The sequence below is a fragment of the Chlorocebus sabaeus genome, chromosome 25 (assembly GCF_047675955.1).
Source record: "Chlorocebus sabaeus isolate Y175 chromosome 25, mChlSab1.0.hap1, whole genome shotgun sequence".
NCBI classification, from domain to species: domain Eukaryota; kingdom Metazoa; phylum Chordata; class Mammalia; order Primates; family Cercopithecidae; genus Chlorocebus; species Chlorocebus sabaeus.
Genome location: NC_132928.1, coordinates 46,758,636 through 46,782,017, shown reverse-complemented (window position 1 = coordinate 46,782,017; position 23,382 = coordinate 46,758,636). Strand labels below are relative to the sequence as shown.

Sequence of the window (23,382 nt, the reverse complement as noted above, 5' to 3'; positions counted from 1 at the left end):
GGCTAGTGGTTTAGTCCTCAGGCTTTAGAGACAGACTGTATGGACGCAGATCCCAGCTCAACTGCTTTCTAGCTATGCAACCTCGAGAAACTTGTTTGCCTTTTCGAACTTTGGTTTCTCTATCTGTGAATGGGAATAATAATGGAACATACATTATCTGGTAGTTAGGAGAATTAAGCGAGATAATGTATATAAAGAGCTTAAAACTGTGGTTGGCGCATAATTGTGCTCAGTTTATGTTACCTGCCACTTAGCTCAGAAGCGGAATCAAATTCTCACTTCCCTGACAACCTACTTCCCCACCATACATAGAGTCTGCACATGCATATGCACCCATACACCAAAGAAATACAGGCTATACCTTAGAGAAAATGTCTTCAGTACTGTTTCAGCAATTACACAAATTAACTCATCTACCTAACAATTGAACTAAAAATGGAACAATCCTGCATATTAAAATATAATGAATAGAAAATGATACACTAAAATGTTTTTCTTTTTGCAATGTGTTTTGGGCTTCCTCAATGCCCACAAAAATCAGTCTCAATATTTTGTTGTATCCTTTGCTTTATTTTCCAAATCCCTTAAAGATAAATAACAATGGAGGAGGAACTCTGGCAACAAAAGAAGGCTTAGCCCTGTGTGCCAGAGCTCCCAATTAAGCTAAGGTCTGGCCGCTGCCCTGACATATGACAAGCAGAGCTATCCAGCTTGAGGAGACCATATAGGATTGGACAATGAGGACATCCACAGCACCCATGATACCTTAACCCTTACCCCTTGCCCATTACCGGGAAGCTGATGAGTCAGCACTTTGATACTTTGAAGAACCATTGTCAAAGACCCTGCTTTTGTGTAATGCAGTGTGTACTAGATTTTGAAGGAAAGTAAAACAATTTATTAAACCTACAATGAAATCATAAGATTATTTTCCAACAAGTAGTCCTATTGCTAAGAGCCCTCTTGTAACCATGATGGAAGCCAGCCTAAGTATAAAGACAGCAGATGGCATAAATAATGGCAGAAAGAAGAAAAGCCATACCTCTGATCCAACTATGCCTGAAGCTTGGAACAACCTTTGGACTCCTCAGTTATGTGGGCCAATAAATACCCAAGCTTTTTTTTTTTTTTTTGAGACAAAGTCTCACTCTGTCGCCCAGGCTGGAGTGCAGTGGCCCGATCTTGGCTCACTGCAACATCCACCTGTGGGGTTCAAGTGATTCTCCTGCCTCAGCCTCCCGAGTAGCTGAGACTACAGGCACTGGCAACCATGCCCAGCTAACTTTTGTATTTTTAGTAGAGACGGGTTTGACCATGTTGGCCAGACTGGCCTCGAACTCCTAACCTCAGGTGATCTGCCCATCTTGTCCTCCCAAAGTGCTGGGATTACAGGTCTGAGCCACCGTGCCCAGACAGGTTTTTTTTTTTTTTTTTTTTTTTTTTTAAATAAAAAAATACAAAAATTAGCCAGGCATGGTGGTGCGCGCCTGTAATCCTAGCTACTTGGGAAACTGAGGCAGGAGAATCGCTTGAACCTCAGAGGCAGATGTTGCAGTGAGCCAAGATTGCGCCACTGTACTCCAGCCTGGGTGACAGAGAAAGACTCTGTCCCAAAAAACAAAACCAAAAAACTTAAGAGTTTATGTTGTAATGAAGCAATCAGGTATTTGGTAGAACAAGTGGGTTTCCCATTTTGGTGTTTTTGTCGTTTGTTTTGTTCTTTTGTTTAAGAAAGAGTCTCATTCCGTTGTCCAGGCTGGAAGGCAGTGGTGCAATCTCAGCTCACTGCAACCTCTGCCTTCTGGGTTCAAGCAATTCTCATGCCTCAGACTCCCAAGTAGCTGGGATTACAGGCATGAGACACCAAGCCTGGCCAGTTATTTTTTTAAACAGTTTTTGGCCAGGCACCATGGCTCACGTCTGTAATCCCAGCACTTTGGGAGGACAAGGCAGGTGGATCACTTGAGGTCAAGAGTTCAAGACCAGTCTGGTCAACATGTTCAAACCCCATCTCTATTAAAAATACAAAAATTAGCTGGGCATGGTGGCCGGCTCCCGTAATCCCAGCTACTCTGGTGGTTGAGGCAGGAGAATCGCTTGAACTCAGGATGCAGATGTTGCAGTGAGCCGAGATTGTGCTACTGCACTCCAGCCTGGGAGACAGAGCAAGACTCCATCTCAAACAAACAAACCAACCAACACCAATAGTTTATGTTGTATGTACTAGTAAAACAGTCAGGTATTTGGTAGAACAAGTGAGTTTCCCATTTTGGTGGGTTTTTTGTTGTTTTGTTTTTTTGAGAAAGAGTCTCACTCTGTTGTCCAGGCTGGAAGGCAGTGGTGCAATCTCAGCTTACTGCAACCTCCGCCTTCTGGGTTCAAGCAATTCTAATGCCTCAGTCTCCCAAGCAGCTGGGATTACGGGCACACACACAACACCTGGCTAATTTTTGTATTTTTAGTAGAGACAGGGTTTCACCATGTTGGCCAGGCTGGTCTCGAACTCTCGGCCTTAAGTGATCTGCCCACCTCAGCCTCCCAAAGTGCTGGGATTACAGGTGTGAGCCATGGTGACTGACCCCTATTTGGTTTTGAGTCATAGACCCAAATTTACAGAGCATGGACTTTTATGCACAGTCACACTGAGTTTTTAAAAAGAGTATGTTCCCTATCACTAAGAATTGCAAATCCTATTTCTTTTGGAGTACTCTGTAACTTAGATTCATTTCATGTTTTCAAAGTCTAAGCCATAAATGTGTTTGGCTGGTGAACATGTTTCATAGGTCAACTCATTGGTTGCAGGTTTGGAAGGCTCGCCACATGAAGGAATTACTGCTGGATGAGAGATGCTAGAGCTTTGGACTGACCAGAGACTCTGGCCAGACCTAGCCTGGACCAGGGACTTAAGGCCCAAGGGAACATAAGTGAACAGGCGCTGTTTAAGGGAGCCACTCACCCATCTTTTTCTGTGGATTTGTTCCTGCTGGGAACATACCAAACACGAAGGAAAGGGGAAACTAGCTTCATTTTAGATAAGGAACTGCACGACTTAAACATGATTTCTCCATACCATTCTCTTTGATCTTAGAGAGGGTGAGTAAGAGGGAAAAAATGTGCTTGTAGAGAGGTGAATGAGAAAAGTGGTCATATCTTTGCCTCATAAATGCTGAAAAACTTGAATCACTGAATAGTTTTAACTGGCTTTTGCCTGTTGAGATAATAACAATCACCTTTAGGCAGCTCAGGGAAGAATATAGTTATGGGGAATTTTAAAACTCCAGTAAAGGTCAGTTCAAAGTAGATTCCAATTTGTCTTATAAATGTAATTCATTGCATCTTGCCAACTTGAAAAGTTAATCTTGGCCGGGCACGGTGGCTCAAGCCTGTAATCCCAGCACTTTGGGAGGCCGAGACGGGCGGATCACGAGGTCAGGAGATCGAGACCATCCTGGCTAACACGGTGAAACCCTGGCTCTACTAAAAATACAAAAAATTAGCCGGGCGAGGTGGCAGGCGCCTGTAGTCCCAGCTATTTGGGAGGCTGAGGCAGGAGAATAGCGTGAACACGGGAGGCGGAGCTTGCAGTGAGCTGAGATCCGGCCACTGTACTCCAGCCCGGGCGGCAGAGCGAGACTCCGTCTCAAAAAAAAAAAAAAAAAAGAAAAAGAAAAAAAAAGAAAAGTTAATCTTTCCAAAGACCTTAGAAATGGAGGGTAACTACGGACTAGAAAAAAATGGAACTGTCTGGGATAGAATGATTTGGGATGGGTTGAAGCTCCCCAGGCACAAAACAATTAAGATTTCATTACATTCATCATCAGGTGCCTCTCCCCAAAGTAGCATTTAAAGCACTCCACAATATGGTCCATGCTGCCTTTTCTAGCCTTGTAAACTACTAACCTTTCCTTATTCCATGCAAACACCTGTGACTCCTTTCATATCATTTCTTACCTTTGGGCTTTTTTTTCAAACTGCTCTATTACTGTTTGGAATGCCCTCTTTCCCTTCCTCTCTGCAATATCTGCCCATCAAATTTGCACTCTTTATTTCAGACATAGTTAAAACCTGACAGACTCCAAAATGTCTCACAAGGTTCTTGCAGAAAAGAATCTCACCATCCTTAATAGTTACATAATATTTTGTGTGTACCAATATCGTACACTTACCACCATCTGTCTTGTATCACAGTTTATGTGTTTATCTTTCACATTTTCTTTCCAATGCGTCTAGTGCAAGGGTCACACCTCGTTCATCTCTGAGCCTCCATCTATGTGCTTTGCACATATTCTATAGTTCATAGGCTCAGTACGTTCCCATTTGGTTGTAGTACTTATTCATTACCCATGATAATAGCTCACTCTGATTCAGTCAAGCACTGTTTTAAAAGCTCTGCATACATTGACTCATTTAAAACATGCAATGCGGGTTACCATTATTATCCCCAGTTTACAGTTCAAGAAACAGATTACGTAAATATGCCCAAGGTTACACAGCTAATAAGGAACAAAACTGGGTTTTGAATCCAGAAGATCTGCTTCCATAGATCATGCCCTTAACCACTAGGAGAAACCCAGTCAGCCCTCCATATCTGTGGGAGGAATTGTTCTAGGACCCCTGCAGGTACCAAAAACTGTGGTTTCAAGCCCCTTATACAAAATTGTGTAGTATAGTCCTGACATACTCCATACTCTATCTGCAGGTTTCCATCTGGTTGGTTGAATCCTTTGCAGATACAGAGGGCTGACTGTATACACAGTCACCACCGATCTTATTGTATTCTTTTGAAGAAATCAGAGATTTGATGAGCCACACACTGGATGTGGAATTCTAGAGCTCTGGTATCAATAGTCCTGGATTAGGAGAATTTGGCTGAATGTACATACATCCACCGACAATTGTAAGCTGTTGATATAGATATTTCTTATGTTTTTAGGCTGCCCAGCATCTTTGATCACTTGCTATTTTTAGGAAATCTCTGTCCTTAGGAATTCTGCTTCCCCAAGATACAAACCCAGAAAACTCAGTTCCCTGGGGTCCTTTGTAGCTAGAACATAAGCATGTGAGATTTTATTTCAGAAAGGTTCTCACCCAGGAGATAGCTTTGGTGCTGGGCAGCAGTACGGGGCACTGTAAAGTCAGTCCTAGGCAGCAGGACCAATGGTGTGCCCCTCAGTGTGGGGAGGACAGAGGCGGCAGCAGCAGGTTCCTCATCAGCCAGTTCTGCACCACGACCTTCAGTGTTATTCCTGGAAATGTAGCCTCAAACCAGTCCTCCCACTCTTCTGTTAGCTACCCAGTATCCTTTTTTTCTGTAACAGCTTTATTGAGAAGTAGTTTACATACCCTGAAATTCACCTGCTTTAACCCAATATCTTTTAAATAAACTTATGTTAATAAACTGCTTAAATATCCAGAGTCAGTTTCTCTTGCTTGTAACTAAAAATGCAAATTGAGTTGTTTATAATCATAAATGAAAGGGCATTTTCTTTGGAATGTTTTGTTGCTGCTTTCATTGTTATTGTTAAGTTATTAATCAACCTCTCTTCATTTGTTCAACTGCATTTCTTTGGCTCACTTTCTCACATTCATGATATACTTTATACTTTTTTTTTTTTTTTTTTTTTTTTTTGAGACGGAATCTCGCTCTGTTGCACAGGCTGGAGTGCAGTGGCACGATATCCGCTCACTGCAACCTCGGCCTCCCAGGCTCAAGTGATTCTTGTGCCTCAGCCTCCTGAGTAGCTGGAACTACATGTGTGTGCCACCATACCTGGCTAATTTTTGTATTTTTAGTAGAGACAAGGTTTCACCAAGTTGGCCAGGCTGGTCTTGAACTCCTGACTTCAGGTGATCCACCTGCCTGGGCCTCCCAAAGTGCTGAGATTACAGGCATGAGTCAGTGCTCCCGGTCCATAATATGCTTTTCAACAGGAAGATCATAAAAATGGCTTAAGTCAACACTAAAGTGTACTTTCTTAACAACCTTCACCTATCTGAGCTACCTGATGCCTATAGCATTAACTCTTGTAGCCAGGAGGTGGCTACTCCATTATGCTTGAGGCATTTTGTTCTGAGACTTTTTTATGTCAGTTATTTTTAATATTGTGTCACCCACATCTAATTTGAAAACTAGAAAAGTTTAAGTGATTTAATCAATCAAGTGGTTCCAAGGCATTCAGCTTAGTTCTCAAAGAAACACTTTTCTTTCTTTTCACTTATATTTTATTTGCTTATGTAATTTTGAAAATTAAATTGTGTAATTAGATAATGCAAATGGAAATGTCAAACTTAAATATTGCCAATTAGGAAATCTATTCTTGGAGGCTACCTCTGCCTAATGTCACTGTGATATAATATGAAACACTATGTAACTCATGAGAGAGGGAAGACTGTCCTACATCAGTTTTGGAAGCCAGATTAGCTCAACAAATGTATTTTGCTTATCACCAAAGAAACTGAAAGCACCCAAAGAGTTCAGGCCTTTAACTGAAAACTGACAGTTACAGCAGAGGAATGAAGAGTCCCATCCCAAACAAGAGTTTGATATCTAAATGATAGCAAGATTAAGTTAAAAATGACAAGCTATTGGGGGTTTTTGTTCTTCTTTTTTAAATCTGAGGTCTTAGGGGTTTTAAACATTAAATCAGTCTGCTTACAAATCTTGCCTTAAAATGGGCTGGGATAAATTCAAGACACTGTAAGATACGAACAGTATCTCAAATGGCATATTTTAGATAAACCTATCACTTATCTTTTCAGCATTCAGAATTCAACCTAAGTCCTCCCATACAAAGCAGTACCCTATAAACAAAGGTGCAGAGCCTAAGACAAATAGGGAGGATCACTGCCCCTTGGAAGTTCCTTCTAACAGGAAAGTAAATACGGTCAAACAATGGAGAAGGGCTGTGGTATTTTTCAGATATGGGCTAAATTCATCATGGTTCATTTCCAATGCACTCTTACTCAGTATGAAATGTTACAGTTCACAAGAAGGTGTGAGGAGGAGTCTCAGTTTACTTAACTCGCAACTGTAGTTTCGGAAAAAAGAAAAAGGTTAAAAGTTATTTTTCTCATTCTAGAGTTTATTTTTGGTTTTTAAGGACTCTGTGGTTTCTAACGACATTGGGGCAAGGCATGCTTTTTTTTTTTATTTTTTTATTTTTTAATTTTTTGCCGTGAAGTTACAGGATAGCTTATAATTACAGTAACTAGCTGGTGGTTTTTAAGAAGACGTGGAAAAGGGTTGCCTTGGTCAGTAGGCTGTTAGAAATAGACTACTCAAAGTCTGATGTTTAACTTCTTGAAGTAAACATTTAAGGTCACAGCAGTCCCTCCTTGTAAGTTTTATGTATTACTTCAGTTGGAGAGGTACAGGCATTAAAACAGTAAACTACACATTTGATCAATGAATCAGTCTCCCATGTTTGATTTAAGGGTTCAAAGTAAATTAAACTTATAAAATAAAATCGGGCTCTTAGATTCTAAATTATAACTTCATAATAAGTTCATAAAAATGTTTATAACTTTTAAAATTTCAATATGAAACCATGATTTTTTGACATTAAAATTTGTGGCAGAAAGTAAAACCTTTAAAAGGTTTATAAAGCATTTCAAATTTGTTTGTTAAATTTCTATCAAACAGTAGGAATCTAAACATTCTAATAGTTGCTACACTTCTGGAAATAATTACCTGAAAGGAGATTAACATTTCTCAACTAGTTAGTGGCCCAGACCTCTGCTATTGTTTGTTAGTGAAGAGGCTATTCATTCATAAAGCTGGACCTACCCAACCGAACAAAGAGACCGTTGGTGGCTGTTCAGGTGGACTCCAAGCCAAGAAAAAGGAATTGCTTCATTTCCTCAAGACTGAACTTTTGATCAATGCTGTGCGGCCAGGCTAAGAACTTAGATGGAATTTTAAACAAGGCATTAATGGCATTTCGGAAGCCACCATCAAACATCCTCCAATTAAGGAAGCAACGTAACAAGGTAAATTGAACCAGACAGGAATTTATTAAGGAAATTCACCTCTATTACCACAAAACACATCTCCTGCCAAGGTCGATTAATAATAATCAATTATTGACTCTGGCACATCTCTGAATGTGATGTGGGTCTTTCTTACCAGTGTCAAGTTTTAGTAACCAAAATGGGATTAAGTTTTCAAAATGCTGGGTAAACGCAGCGAAAAGACTGGCAAGGCTTCTGCTCCAATGGGGTTTATGTTCTAATGGAGGAGGCAGACTGTAAACAACTTTTTCAAATACATTTTTACAAATGTGATTAGTGTTTTGAAGGAAACAAAAATTTGCTGAGACAGAAAATAACAGAGGGGAACTAAATAAATAAGGTGGTCAGAGAAGTTCTCTCTGGGTTGGGAACTTTTAATTGAGACCTGAAAGATGAAAAGGGGCCATCTGTGGGAACCCTGGCAGGAGGAACATTGTAGGCAGAGGCAGTGCAAGTGCAAAGGCCCTACAAGGCAAAGGTCTTGCCATGTTATGGAAGGACTGACAGTAGCCCTGTACAGCCATGGCGTCAGACCCTGGGAAGGGTGGCACGAAGTGAGGTTAGAGAGGCAGATGGGGGCAGATTGTGTAGAGCAGCTTTTCTCAAACATGTTTGACTATGGCTCATAGTAGGAAATATATTTTATGTCTCACCCAGTACTCAAATAAAACAAAATGTTTACATAGAAAATCCTACCCTTACAATGTGTAATGCCTATGATATTTTCTATTCATTTTAAAATACTAATCAATATCCACTAAATTTATTTCTTTGCCAACGAATGGACTTTTGCAAAAGCATCGATAAGAGTCTGGGAAACTTTTGGAAGCCTTTTTTAATTTTTATTTTATTATTTATTTATTTATTTATTTATTTATTTATATTGTTGAGACGGAGTCTCCTTCTTTCGCTGAGGCTGGAGTGAAGTGGTGTGATCTCGGCTCAATGCAACCTCCGCCCCCTGGGTTCAAGCGATTCTACTGCTTCAGCCTTCCCAGTAGCTGGGATTACAGGCGCCCACCATCATGCCCAGCTAATTTTTTAATTTTTAATAGAGATGGGGTTTCGTCATATTGGCCACGCTGGTCTCGAACTCCTCACCTCAGGTGATCTACCTGCCTTGGCCTCCCAAAGTGTTAGGATTACAGGCGTGAGCCACTGTGCACAGCCAGAAATCTTTATGGGAGAGCTTGATTGATAAATGGAAACTTCATTTTAGTCACTATAGAAAGATTGGATTTAAGGATAACAAAATAAAAATGGAAGGATCTGTTACGATATCATTGTCAAAGCTCAGGTGAAAGATAATAGCTCGAGTTATGTTGGTGGCAGTCGAAGTGGAGAGACATTCAGATTCAGGATATATTTAAGAGGTAAAGCCAACAGCACACAGTGAGGAATTGACTGGATAGTGGTGAAGGAAAGGAAGGCATCAAGAGTTAGTCCCAGGCTACTGGCTTTAGTAGCTGAGAGTTTGATAGTGCTGTTTGTCAGGAGACTAGAGTTAGCACTGGATGTATGGTGAAAATTTTTAAATTCCATTTTAAACATGTTAAGTTTGAGATGACTCTGAGTCATCTGAGCAGTTAATTACACAAATGGAGTTCAGAGAAGAAAGCTGAGGGTCAATAGAATTAGGTTCTGAAACAAACAAATGGTATTTGAAGTCGTGGTAATGATGCGTTCTCCTAGAGAAAGTGTGGATAAAGTTGAGAAAAGAAAGCACTCAGGAAGTACTTTCAAGGAGCTCTGATTTTAAGAGGTAGGATAGAGAGGATTAGGAGAGTTGGTAAAATATAGCGAGGAGAAGCTGCCTTTAGAATGGGAGCTGTGTCAGAGGTGTGGTGCCTGAGAACCACCGTAGTGGAATGTGAACCAAGGAGAGAAAAACCGCATTGAATATTATTGAGAACGGAACATTGCTCATCTGGCACTATAGAGGCTTTGGTAACCTTGACAAAGGTGTTTCTGTGTCGTTGAAGGGACAAAAGCTAGATTGACCTTATACCCCAGAAATTTCACCCCTAAGTTATAGCAAATAATAAGCTTGTGCACATGTGCACCAAGAGAACCGTGCACAAAAAATTCATAATTACTTTGTTCACTGGAACAAGAAACTGGAAATGACCTAAATTTATATCTTTGGGAGACTAGGTTAAATAGATTATGATATATTTATAGTGTGGAATAAGTGCTTTAACTTGGGCAAGTATGTTGACAAAAAACACAACAAACAAAAAGTCACAGAGTATATCTGTAGTATGATTCCATTTATACAAAGTTCAAAAAATGAAAAATAGCACATTGTTTAAGCATACGTAGTAAGTAAGGGAATGATAAACAAAACTGAAAAGAGCTATTACCTGGGTATGGGAATACTCAAAGATTAAACTCTGTGTTACACATGCATTTTGGCATATATAAAATATTTCATTAAAAATAGCTACTTAGCGCTGTCTCCTGAATAGGTCTAAATATATTGACCGACTCGGTAACAATAAGCATTGCTAGTATCCTACCTGTGGTCTCCAAATACCCATTTTTTACTGAAAGAAACAAGAACTCTCTGCAAAGGGGCTGATTTTAAGAAAAAGGGATTGGGAATATACAAGACAAAGCTAGAAAATCTTGTCTTTGGGGAACGGCTAGAGCGGTATCAAAAGAACACAGAAGCCAACTTGAAGTAGTTCCCACTGGCAAAGATAGAAATGCTTGATTATCATTAAGGATATTTACCCCAACGGATTGAAAAACACATAAAATGTGCATATCCTGCTTTTTAAAATACAAACTATTACTGTTGGTTATTCAAACAGTAAGTGAAAGAAGTTTCTCTTTATAGTATTCCAGATAATAAATGAAGAAGAACTGAGAAAATATAACCATTTTTCAATTTGTAATAAAATAATGGATTTAATTCTCATCAACTGCTGCTAACATCACAAAAGAGAGAGAAACAGACATTGTGTGCCTCCTGATGGAGGAGCACAAACCAACTGTGATGTCTATCTAGCCAAAAGAGACTGAACCTGAATCTGATCCGTCTTCTAGATCCAACTACCAGTTTATAGAAAATACAGAGGACGGAGGAAATCTCACCTATACCACAGGGATGCATTCATTCTATGAAATTCATATTGTGGAAAATTCTAAAAGACAAAGAGCTCTGTTTTTTCAATAACAGCAATAAAAACACTATAAACTAGCAAAAGAAAAATCAGAGATGAGAGGAAAGCAATAGCTTCAAAGATACTTAAAAGATATCTCAACCACTCCCAATATGTAAACTTTATTTAGATTCTGATTTGTACTAACTACTAAAATTTTCTAATAAATATATGAGACAATTGGAAATTCGAATACTAACTGTGATATTATGATACTGATATTAAGAAATTATTAAATATTTTAATAGGTGATAGGTGTATTGTGGTTATGTTAAAGATAAATTTTACGTTTAAAATTAGTTTTATTTAAGGGTAAAACTTACTCATGAATATATTACTTTGCTAAATTAGTGTAATTATTTAATTAGTTAAAATAGCAGATTAAAGGTACTTTTACAGCTGCTTCTTCCCAAATAAACTAGAATGAGAGAAAATATGTACATACATGTATGAACTTTAAAGTCATAAATCCACACATATAATATAAAAGATAAAGAGGGGCGAGCATGGTGGCTCATGCCTGTAATCCCAGCACTTTGGGAGGCCGAGGTGGGCAGATCACTTGATGTCAGGAGTTTGAGACCAGCCTGGCCAACATGGTGAAACCCCATCTCTACTAAAAATACAAAAATTAGCCAGGCATGGTGGTGAGCACCTGTAATCCCAGCTACTTGGGAGGCTGAGGCATGAGAATTGCTTGAACTTGGGAGGCAGAGGTTGCAGTGAGCCGAGATCTTGCCATTGCACTCCAGCCTGGACGACAGAGCGAGACTTGGTCTCAAAATAAATAAATAAATAAATAAATAAATAAATAAATAAGATAAAGGGAAAGAAACAACTACAGATTTTTGGACTTCAGAGTAGATCGAAAACAGTATTAAGTGAAAGTTTCCTTGGCCAATCCAACTTGGAGAGTGTTCATTTGTTATTGCTTTAATTTCCATTTGCCTAATTACAGTCATGTGTTAATTAACAACGGGGATACATTTTGAGAAACTCATTTTTAGGCAATTTTGTAGTTGTGTGAACATCACAGAATGTACTTACACAAACATAGATGTCATAGCCTACTACACACCTAGGTTATATGGTATAGCCTTGTGCTCATAGGCTACAAACCTGTGTAGCATGCTGCTGTACTGAATGCTGTGAGCAACTGTGACACAATGTTAAGTATTTATGTATCTAAACATATCTTAACACAGAAAAGGTACAGTAAAAGTACAGTATAAAATATCAAAAACCAGTACACCTGTATAGGGCACTTACCGTGAATACAGCTTGCAGGACTGGAAGTTGTTCTGTGTGAGTCAGGGAGTGAGTGGTGAGTGAATGTGAAGGCCCAGGACATTACTGTACAGCACTGTAGACTTTATCAACACTGGACACTTAGGCTACTGTAAGTTTATTTTAAATTTTTTTTCTTTAATAATAAACTAACCTTGGCTTGCTGTAACTTTGTTACTTTTAAAATTTTTGACTCTTTACAATAACACTTAGCTTAAAACACAAACATATTGTACATCTGTCCAAAAGTATTTTCTTTCCCTATGTCCTTATTTTATAAACTATCTTAATTTTGTTAAGCTTTTTTGGTGAAAAACTAAGGCACAAACTTACACATTAGCACAGGCCTACACAGTCAGGATCCTCAGTATCTCTGCCTTCCACCTTCATATCTTGCCCCCTGGAAGGTCTTTAGGAGTAACAACATGCATGGAGCTGTTATTTCCTATGATAACAATGCCTTCTGGAATACCTCCTGAAGGACCAGCCTGAGGGTGTTTTACAGTTAGCTTTTTATTTTAATAAGTAGAAGCAGTATACTGTAAAATAATGATCCAAAGCATCATAAGTAGGTATACCAGTAATATGGTTATTTATTATCATTATCAAGTATTATGCACTGTACATCATTGCATTTTCTATACTTTTAGAGGACTGGCAGCACAGTAGGTGTGTTTCCACTAGCATCACCACACCCATGTGAGTAATGCCTTGTGCTATGACATTTCCATGGCTATGTCAGGATAACTACAATGTCACTAGGCAATGGGGATTTTTCAGCTCCATTATAATCTTGTGAGACCACCGTCATATATGTGGTCCATTGTTGACCAAAACATTGTTATGGACACATGACTATACTAGTGAGGCTGATCATCTTTCTTATTGACCATTTAATTTCATTTTCATGAGTTGGCTGCTCATGTATTCTGCCTAATTTTCTACTGGGTGGTTTGTTTTGAAATATTCTGGGTACTAATTTTTTATTAGTCACATATGTTGCATATATCTTCTCTGAGGTTGTCATTTGTATTTTAACTTGTTTATGTTATCTTTTGTCATATAGATGTTTTTAATTTTTTTTTTTTTTTCTGAGACAGGGTCTGGCTCTGTTGCCTAGGCTGGAGTGCACAAGATCTCGGTTCACTGCAACCTCTGCTTCCTGGGCTTAAGCCATTCTCCCACCTTAGCCTCCCTAGTAGCTGGGACTACAAGCACATAGCACCACCCCTGGATAATTTTTGTATTTTTTGTAGAGTTGGGGTTTTGCCATGTTGCCCAGGCTGGTCTCCAACTCTTGAACTCAAGCAATCTGCCCATCTCAGCCTCCAAAGTGCTGAGATTATAGATGTGAGCCATTGCACTCTGCCTTTAATTTTTATATAGTCAAATTTATCAATGTTTTTCTTTGTGATTTATGGTGTTTATGTCTTAAGAAAACCTGATCTTTTCAAGGTCATGAAGATTTTCTTCTATATTTTCTTCTAAATGTTTTAAGATTTTACCTTTTGGCCAGGCATGGTGGCTCATGCCTATAATCCCAGCACTTTGGGAGGCCGAGGCGGGCAGATCATGAGGTCAGGAGTTCGAGACCAGCCTGACCAACATGGTGAAACCCTGTCTCTACTAAAAATATAAAAACTAGCCGGGGGTGGTGGCATGCACCTGTAATCCCAGCTACTCACAAGGCTGAGGCAGGAGAATCACTGGAACCCGGGAGGCAGAGGTTGCAGTGAGCCGAGATCACACCACTGCACTCCAGCCTGGACAACACAGTAAGACTCCGTCTCAAAAAACCAAAGAAAAGGATTTTACCTTTCCTACTGAAATCTTTAATCCCATCTGAAACTGATTTTTGTGTAAGATTTGCTGTAAGATCTAGTAGTTTTAAAAAATATATTAATCGCCCAGTTGTCCCAAGATCGTTTATTGAGTAGTTATCATCTTCCCCCAATAATTTACACAGCTTTGTGTTACAAGCAGTCCTTTTGTTGGATTGGGCAAGTAAAAGAAGACTTTGCCTTTTTAAGTGAAATCAAAACATATTATTAGAAAAGAAAGGGATTAGATTGAGGAGAGAAATTGATACAAAAAAATAGAATGAATAAGACATACTACTTGATTGTTCAATAGGGTGACCATAGTTAATAATAATTTAACCACGTATTTGCAAATAACTGAAAGAGTGTAATTGGACTGTTTGTAACACAAAGGATAAATGCTTGAGGGGATGGAACCCCTGTTCTCCATGATGTGATTATTTCACACTGTATGCCTGTATCGAAACATCTCATGTACCCCACAAATATATACACCTACTATGTGCCCATAAGTTAAAAATATTTTTTTTTTTTTGAGACAAAGTTTCACTCTGTTACCCAGGCTGGAATGCAGTGGCACGGTCTCGGCTCACTGCAATGTCTGCCTCCCGGGTTCAAGTGATTCTCCTGCCTCAGCCTCCCGAGGAGCTGGGATTACGGGCACCTGCCACCACGTCTGGCTAATTTTTTGCATTTTTAGTAGAGACAGGGTTTCTCCATGTGTCCAGCTTGGTCTCATGATCCACTCACCTTGGCCTCCCAAAGTGCTGGGATTACAGGTGAAAAAAAATTTTTTCAAAGATTGACGAGAGAAGAAAAAGGCCACAAAATGCTATGCTTTAATCTATAATGGCTCATTGTAGCTTTCAGTCTTTTTTTTTTTTTTTTTTTTTTTTTGAGACAGAGCCTCACTGGGTCGCCCAGGCAGGAGTGTAGTGATGCGATCTCGTTTCACTACAACCTCTGCCTACCGGGTTCAAGCGATTCTCATGCCTCAGACTCCTTAGTAGCTGGAATTACAGGCACACACCACCATATCCGGCTAATTTTTGTATTTTTAGTAGAGATGGGATTTCATCATGTTGGCCCCAGGCTAGTCTCAAACTCCCGACCTCAAGTGATCCGTCTGCTTTGGCTTCCCAAAGTGCTGGGATTCAGGCATGAGCCACTGCGCCCGGCTCATTTTCAGTTTCCTTTTTACAGAGAATAATTTGTTCTAGAACAAACTGAACATTTTTTTGTGCTGCAACTGAAAACTAACAGAGAATTTATATTAGACAAAACAAGAACTTGTCCTTTTGTAACTAATGTGTTGCTACATGGACTTAATTTTCATCCAAGTACTGATCAGATATTGGTTAAGCTTTTGCAGAAAGTGAACATATTATGAGTAAATTATCCAGATAAGTTACCTACTTTTTATCTAAAACGCCTAAGTACAACTTGCTATAGTGACGCATATGCCAAACTATGGTTAGGAAAACCAGAAATGTTCTGTTTTGAAAGATTTCTAAGTTGATAGAACCTATGACTTCTATTAGTGGTTCTTTTAATAATTGTTTCACAAACAGCTCAGATCTGATAGGTACTTGAAACAGTAAATCACTTTTTTAAGCATAATTTTTTATATTATAGAGGTGGTTTTATGACAAAGCAGTATATTATGAGCCAATAGCCATAGTATAGAGAATTTAGAAAACTGAGGTCAACACACCTCATATAATCTTAATGTGCTAACACACAATTTTTGCTATTATTTTAGTGAACATTTTCAGTGTATTTTTCACCTGAATACATTTTTATTAATAACTTTTTATTGCATTTTACATAGACAAGTAAAAAGGAATTATTTTCTATTTGATTTTTCACCTCTAATAGCTTGCTTGTTATACATTCTTTTAGTATTCTTCTAGCAGTTGCATTACAGATTCCAATATGCATTGTTGACTTTCCTAAAAAAATAAAGGCATAAAATACACGTAACAAAATTTGCCATTTTAGATCATTCTTAAATGAACAGTTCAGTGACATCAAGTACATTCACATTATTGTGCAACCATCATCACTATCTACCTCCGGAATTTTTCATCTTCTCAATCTGAAACTCTGCCAGTTAAACCATAATTCTCTATCCCCAGTCCCCTATCCCCTGACAGCCACCATTCTGTCTGCATGAATTTGACTACTCCAGTTGCCTCATAGTAAGTGGAAGCACACAGCATATACTCTTTTGTGGCTGGCTTATTTCATTTAACACAATGTCTTCAAGTTTTATCCATGTTGTAGCATATGTCAGAATATCCCTTCTTGTGGCTGAATAATATTCCATTGTATATATAGACATTTTGCTGATCCATTTATCTGTTAATGAAAATTTAGGTGGCTTCCACCTTTTGGCTCATGTGAATGATGCTGCTATGAACATGGGTGTATAATTAACTTTTTGAGATGTCTGTTTTTAATTCTTGGGGGTATACACCCAGAAGTGGAATTGTTGAATCATATAGTAATTCTACGTTTAATTTTTTTAGGAGCCTCCATACTGTTTTCCATAGTGGCTGCACCATTTTATATTTCCAATTTAAATTCACGGACACAGAACAAAGAATGGTGGTTGACAAAGAATAGTGGGGAGTGGGGATGGAGAGTTACAGTTTAACTGGTACAGAGTTTCGAATTTAAAAGATGAAAAATTCCAGAAACAGGTGGTGGTGATGGTTGCACAATAATGTAAAGGTACTTGATGTCACTGAGTTGTTCATTTAAAAATGGTTCAGGCTGGGTGCGGTGGCTCACGCCTGTAATCCCAGCACTTTGGGAGGCAGAGGCAAGTGAATTTCTTGAGGAGACCAGCCTGGCCAACATAGTGAAACCCCATCTCTACTAAAATACAAAAACTGAGTGTGCTGGCAGGCACCTGTAATCCCAACTAGTAGGGAGGCTGAAGCAGGGAAATTGCTTTGAACCCAGGAGGTGGATGTTCCAGTGAGCCGAGAAAGCGCCACTCCACTCCAGCCTGGGCAACAGAGCAAGACTCCATCTCAAAAAAAAAAAGGTTCAAACAGTAAATTTTATGGTATGTATATTTTACATAGGATTTCAATTTCTCCACATCTTCACCAACAGTTGTTATTTTCTAGTTTTTGTCTTTGTTTTAGTAATAGTCTTTCTAACGGATGTAAAGGGGTAGCTCATTGTGATTTTGATTTGAATTTCTCCAATGATTAGTGATGATGAGTCACTATTGACCTTTTTAAGTCTAATTCCAATTATCACTTTTACTTCTTCCTAAACAGTGAAAGGACCTTAGAACACTTGGTCTCCGTTTTCCCTCTTACTGCCCAATGTGCTGCTATCATCATGTAATTTAATTTAGATACATTTTTATTTTTGATTTTATTTTTTGAGACGGAGACTTGCTCTGTCACCCAGGCTGGAGTGCAGTGGCATGATCTCAGCTCACTGCAACCTCTGCCACCTGGGTTCAGCAATTCTCCTGCCTCAGCCTCCCGAGTAGCTGGGATTACAGGTGCGTGCCACCACGCCTGGCTAATTTTTGTGTTTTTAGTAAAGATGGGGTTTCAGCATCTTGACCGGGCTGGTCTTGAACTCCTGATCTCATGATCCACCCGTCTCAGCCTCCCAAAGTGTTGGGATTACAGGCGTGAGCCACCGCGCCTGGGCAATTTAGATATATTTTTAAACCTTTCAAGGCATTATGATTATTTCATATAGTCAATATTGATTTATATTTTTTGAAATATTTACCCTTTCAATTCTTATATTTGTTCTCTCATTTTAAAGTTTCTATCTTAGGTCATTTTTCTTCTATACCAAGAACATCCTTTAGTGTTGTCTGCTGGTTTCTTGTTTTTTTGTATTTGAAAAAAGTTTTTATTTAGTGTTTTGTTGGTTGGTTTGTTGGTTGGTTGATTAGTTTTTGTAGAGATGAGGTCTTGCTGTGTTGCCCAAGCTGATCTTAAACTTCTGGACTCAAGTGATCCTCACACTTTGGCCTCCCAAAGTGCTGAGATTACAGGTGTGAGCAACTGTGTCTGGTTTTAATATTTATTTTAAAGTATATTTTTACTGGATGTGGAAGTCTAGGTTGGCAGGTTTTCCCACCATCATTTTGAAGATATGATTCATTGTTTTATGGCTTTCATCGTTTCTGTTTTGAGTGAGTAGTCAGTCACAATGGTGCTCTACTGCAGGTATCTGGGTTTATTTGACTTCTTTCATATGGTTTTTTCCTTTGTGTTTGAGACTCAGCAGTTATACTCTGATGTGCTTAGGTGTGATTTTCTTGTATTTATCTTGTTTAAGAGTCTCAATATTTCTTCAACCTGTACAGGGCTCAATTTTTTTATTGGTTTTGGAAAATCCTTGGCTATTATCTCTTTAAATATTGCCTCGGCCCATTTTCTCTCTCTTCTCCATCTGCATCTCCACTTATATGTAGGTTAGACATTTTTAGTGAGTCTCATTTGTTTTTTATGCTCGTTTTGGTATTCCCCCTCTTTTATTCTCTCCATCTTCAATCTGTCTCTTTCCTCTGACCTGTATTCAGTTCACTAATTCTGTCTGCACTTTTATATTCTGTTGTTAAATCCATCCTTTGAATTCTTAATTTCAGGTTTTTTTAGTTCTAGAATTTCCCATTTGATTCTTTATATTTATTTTTATTTCTTTGCCAAATTTCTCCATCTGAGATTTTCTTTCTACTGTTTTTATCTGTTATTTTGGGCAGACTTTTAGTTCCTATTTTGGTTTTAATATCAGCAGTTGAGGCCGGGTGCAGTGGCTCACGCCTGTAATCCCAGCACTTTGGGAGGCCAACGTGGGTGGATCACCTGAGGTCAGGAGTTCAAGACCAGCCTGACCAACATGAAGAAATCCGTCTTCACTAAAAATAGAGAAACATTAGCTGGGCGTGGTGGCACATGCCTGTAATCCCAGCTACTGGGGAGGCTGAGGCAGGAGAATTGCTTGAACCTGGGAGGCAGAGGTTGCGGTGAGCTGAGATTGCACCACTGTACTCCAGCCTGGTCAACAAGAGTGAAACTCCGTCACAAAAAAAAAAATAAATAAAACAACAACAACAACAAAAAAGCAGTTGAATACGGAAAATTGCAGCCTCAAATGACAGCTCACCTCTCTTGGTTTGTATGTCTGGCTATTTATTATTCTGTGTCAGAAATTGTGTATTAAAAATTATGCAAAAAATTAATTTTGAGGCTCTGGATGACATTATCTTTTTCCACAGGTGATCTCCTTCTGCTCCTGACAAACAGGAAAGCTAGGGAAGATCAGTTTAATTCATTTAGGATTTAAGTTTATTCAGTGTTTGGCTTCAGCCTTTGTGAGGTCTGGTCTCTTTCTGATCTACCTTTACTTCTAGAATAGAGCCTGTCAGGTCTCATTCAAAAGTCTAGTGTTTACTGGACTTCTCCTCCTCCTTCTTGGGCCTGGGATTCCAATTTTTGTCTTTCTTGTACCATGAAATATTGAAAACTCTGCTAAGCATTGCACCCTTTGGCTGCTGCTTCCACTTTCAGAAGTGACAAGCACACCAAGGGAAAAAGCAATCCTAAAAAGGGCCTTTCTCCTCCTCACAGATCTTGGTCCTGCAAGGTTTTATAGCATTGAAAACTTTCTCTTTAAATCAGTTTGCTTGACCAAGCAATACATTACCACATGTTAGATAAAGCTTTATTTAATTATCCTGTTTGTTTTCTTAACAGACAGGTTCTCACTTTGTTACCCAACTTGGAGTACAATGGTACAATCGTACAGCTCACTGCAGCCTCAAACTCCTGGCCTCAAGCTATTCTCCCACCTCAGCCTCCTGAGTAGCTGGGATTACAGGCATAAACCACTGCTCCAAGCTTTAATGATGCTTAATAGTTAAATATGTTAGCCAATCCAATTTCTACAAGGTACAGTTGAAATTTTTAGTCTCTCCAATAAACGGTCATATAGCTTCTGCTTAAATATTTTCAGGAAGGACAAGTAGTTATACTCAAGCCAGTCCATTTCATTTTGGGATGGTTATAATTATAGTAATGTCTTATTACATTCAACAGTAACAACAATAAAACCCACTTATTTTCTCATAAATTTCTTAGTCCTACTATTAGCTTCTAAAACAACAGAGAACTAATTATTTTCCCTCTTTTCTAATGCATTCTTTAAAAAATATTAGTGTGGCTGTTGCATTCCCTTTTATTTAAAACAAACAAACAAACAAATAAACTACTACTGCCTGAATATTACTAGCTTTCTTTTTTTTTTTTTTAACCTAGTCTCTATCAAGCCAGGCCTTCCCCTGGCTATGATGGTGAGTTATTTTTAGACATATATGTGGGACTTTATATTTAGAACTATTAAATTTCTTTTTAAAAAATTTAGCTTAATATCTCAGTCTATTGAAATCACTTTAAAACTAGGTTTTTGTCATCCCTATAAACTTTGTGTCATCTTAAAAGTGGCAAACATTCCTCCAAATTCTTAGGGACATTTATAAAGATTGTCAAATATTAAAGTGCCTTGAATAGATTCCTGTGGAAGTTGATGAGAGACTTTTCCAAGCTTGCTCCTCAACCATTAATCACATGTTTGGGCACATTCTACAACTAGATTTAAATCTGCCTAAAATTTATTGTCATTCCTATTTTTCAACCATCTTATTCACAAGAATATTTTCTGTGCCAAAGTCCTTGGAGAAAAAAATTATTATGTCTATAGCTTTCCTATAATCATATCAACTTAGCAATGCTATGAAAAAAAGAAATGAGTTTTATGTGCCATGACTTATACTCAATGAACAAATCACACCAGTTAATCCAGGTTTTTGGAAGGTGGAACATACATTTTTAAATGAATAAATACAAATGGAATAACATGTAGGCTAAGTGAAAAACTAAGAAAAGACATTATTAGAACTTGGAATTTTATAAATGCTTGTGGAACGTAATAGAAAATTTTACTTAGTAGAGTCAACTGAATGAATTACCTAATTATTTTTATTTACTTTATATCTGCATATATTTTCTCTTTCCAATTGGATTGTACTCTAATTATAATTCTTTTGTTCCTCATTCCTACTTCTATTCCCATTATCTAGTGTAATACCAGGTGCATTGTAAGAACTCAATCGTTGGTTGATTCGCTTTCTACCAGTGACATCAGTGAAATGCTTTATTCATTCCTTCAGTAAATATTTATTTATTTATATTTTTTATTTTTGAGACAGAGTCTCACTCTGTCACGCAGGCTGAAGTGCAGTGGCATGATCTCGGCTCACTGCAACCTCCGCCTCCTGAGTTCAAGCAATTCTCCTACCTCAGCCTCCCTAGTAGCTGGAATTACAGGTGCCCACCACCTTGCCTGGCTAATTTTGTATTTTAGTAGAGGTGGGGTTTCACCATGTTGGCCAAGCTGGTCTTGAACTCCTGACCTCAAGCAATCCACCCGCTTCAGCCTCCCAAAGTACTGGGATTATAGGCGTGAGCCACCGCGCCAGGCCAGTAAATATTTATTGAACCCTTAATTTATTCTAGGCATTGTACTAGGAACTGGGCTACCTTAGCACAATGCTCCCAAGTTGCTGTCAGTCCAATACAGAACTGGTGAGCAGACATCCAGACAAGTGGATAGGCACTTAGAATCCCATATATTAAAAAGCTAGTAAGAGATAGATTTCCTTTACTTTTAAAGGCAGATTCTAAATCTAAGAGACCATTCTAAAGCTAAAGGAAAAATCTCCTTGGCAGCATATATCCACCGAATATTTGAGTCACAATATATTGACAGATTAATTTAAATATGATCTTTTACCTGGGCGATAATGTCTACCTTCCGCTGCCCCATGAGGTAGGAAAGCATTTTATCACATAAAAAAGTTATTGGTGGGGCATGGTGGCTCACGGCTATAATTCCAGCACTTTGGGAGGCCAAGGCAGGTGAGTCATTTGAGGTCAGGAGTTCGAGACCAGCATGACCAACATGATGAAACCCCAACTCAACTAAAAATACAAAAATTAGCCAGGAGGTGGGCACACGCCTGTAATCTCAGCTACTCAGGAGGCTGAGGCACGAGAATCACCTGAACCCGGGAGGCAGAGGTTGCAGTGAGCTGAGATCACACCACTGCACTCCAGCCTGGGTGACAGAAAGAGACTCTGTCTCAAAAACAAATTTTTTTTAAGTTATTGATCTTTTTAATCTGTTAGGAAGTAGAAATTGGTGGTGACAAAAGAGTATGTAAGAGATTGCCTGAAACTTTTTAAAAAATATAATCTATAAATAAAGAAAACATGGGCTTGTGAGGGGTTTTCTCACTCTAGGGAGATTTTTCGAGCTATCACTATGTCAACAGAAACAGATATTTCCCTTTCTTCATATGATGATCAGGCATCCAAACTTACTTGAAAAGCTAGAGAGGCACCATTTGTCTGTATGGTAATGGCAGGTTTTGCAGCAATCGTTGCATATGGATTATACAGATTGAAGAGCAGGGGAAATAATAAAATGTCCCTTCATCTGAACCACATGCGTGTGGCAGCCCAAGGCTTTGTTGTAGGATCAATGACTGTTGGTATGGGCTATTCCATGTATCGGGAATTGGGGGCAAAACCTAAGCTTTAGAAGAAGAGATACTGTCTTGATCTTGTTGGAGGAGCTCGCTTCAGTTAAACATCTCGTTATCGAAGTTATATATTAATGTTGAAAATAAACTATTTGAGTAGGTTCAGATGATGATAACATGGTATTTTGAATATCGGCTTCCTTTCTTTAGGCTTGATTTGCCTGTGACTGATTACTAGTAATCACTGGTTTACTAACGAAGTCATTTGGGGGAGTCAAGTTAACACAAAAGAAACATGTCACCTAAGTCCACTTGATGGTGTTGAAATGTCCAGCTTCTTAAACTGTTTAGATGAAATTAGTTCTAAAGAGGATAGCAGACCAACCCTGAAATACTCCCAGTTTGCTGCAGAAGCTCGCATATTTTGGATGTTATATGAGTCTTATTTGCCCCAGTTAATTTAACTTTTTTCTGCCTGTCGTGTGGACTGACTTCTGCCTTAGAACTC

The 23,382-nt window shown here is 38.7% G+C and overlaps 1 pseudogene; it reads left to right on the top strand.

The window, feature by feature from the left end:
- The first annotated feature begins 22,654 nt into the window (after positions 1-22,654).
- LOC140710169 (HIG1 domain family member 1A, mitochondrial pseudogene) lies at positions 22,655-22,933 on the top strand (annotated as a pseudogene).
- Positions 22,934-23,382: the final 449 nt, after the last annotated feature.